The 1253-nt window shown below is 35.0% G+C and overlaps 1 pseudogene; it reads left to right on the forward strand.

Moving 5' to 3' along the window:
• Positions 1-523: 523 nt before the first annotated feature.
• On the forward strand, positions 524-1253 carry LOC18587273 (cytosolic sulfotransferase 15 pseudogene; annotated as a pseudogene).

A 1253-nucleotide genomic window follows, 5' to 3' on the forward strand; every position in this document is an offset into this window, starting at 1 on the left:
ATGATGTACAATAATTTTATGCCCCATTCATAATGGCTTGGGGGACCATATAGTAAAATTCTTTTACATGAATTATATATAATATATATCTTATAATAATAGGTTGCAATGTTTAAAAAGAAAATATTTAGTAAAATTCTTTTACCGACTAATATATTCTTCTCCATTTCTATCCCTTCCTCTCAACTGTGCTATCAAATGACACAATTAAGAAAAAGCAAGTTCTGTTTTTGGTACAAGAAACAGGGTGAAATGGAGGACTTCTACTTCATGGTTCAGACTCATCCACATTTTCATTACAAGTCATTCAATATATACAATGAGTCACTAAAGGCATATACAAGAGAGTACACTTGTTAAAACTATCTAAACAACTGTTGCATCAGATTGAGAGTCTCTCATGCAAAGTAACACGAAGTAGATATAACATCTGCATGTTAAACAGATCAGTAGCCACACGTCAAAAGGTCAAGAAAAGCATAAAGTCAGCAAGCATTACACACAACAAACTGCTGGTTTTATTATGGATACAACAGAAATGATCTCCGAAGATATTGTTTCAATAGTATCCCAAGATAAGGAGGAGCCATGGGGTGATGATGAATTCGAAGAATTGGTGAAAACCCTCCCTAAAGAGAAAAACTGGTATGGAACTCATCTTTACTTCTACCAAGGATTTTGGTGTCCATCTTCTGTGTTTAGAGCTATGATTTCTTTCAAGAAACATTTCCACGCACTTGATTCTGATATTTTTCTCCCAAGTATCCCAAAATCTGGCACTACTTGGCTTAAGGCCTTGACTTTCTCAATCAATTCGCAATGGAAGAAAATCCCTTGCTCAGCTCAGGACCTCACCAACTTGTTCCATTCTTTTGAGTATGATCTTTATTTGAAGAACCCTTGTCCGGATCTTGAAAATAGCTACCCTTATCAACCAAGAATTGTCTCAACCCACGCCCCTTTTGCTTTTTTGCCTCCTTCCCTTAAAGATTCTAACTCTAAAATTGTCTACATATGTAGAAATCCCATGGATTTGTTCATCTCTCTTTGATTTTTCCTTGACAAATTTCGTACTGAAAACGCAGAGCCTTTATCTTTAGACGAAGCATTTGAGAAGTTTTGCCGAGGAATCCATGGTTTTGGACAATTTTTTGATCATGTATTAGGATAAACTTATTCAAGAAAAGTTGTAATTTCTTATGATGCTTGTAATGAAATGTTCTGGTTGTATTAAAATCAAGGATATGAGTCTG

Source organism: Theobroma cacao, chromosome 10, assembly GCF_053813885.1.
Source record: "Theobroma cacao isolate CCN51 chromosome 10, ASM5381388v1, whole genome shotgun sequence".
In the NCBI taxonomy this organism is placed as follows: domain Eukaryota; kingdom Viridiplantae; phylum Streptophyta; class Magnoliopsida; order Malvales; family Malvaceae; genus Theobroma; species Theobroma cacao.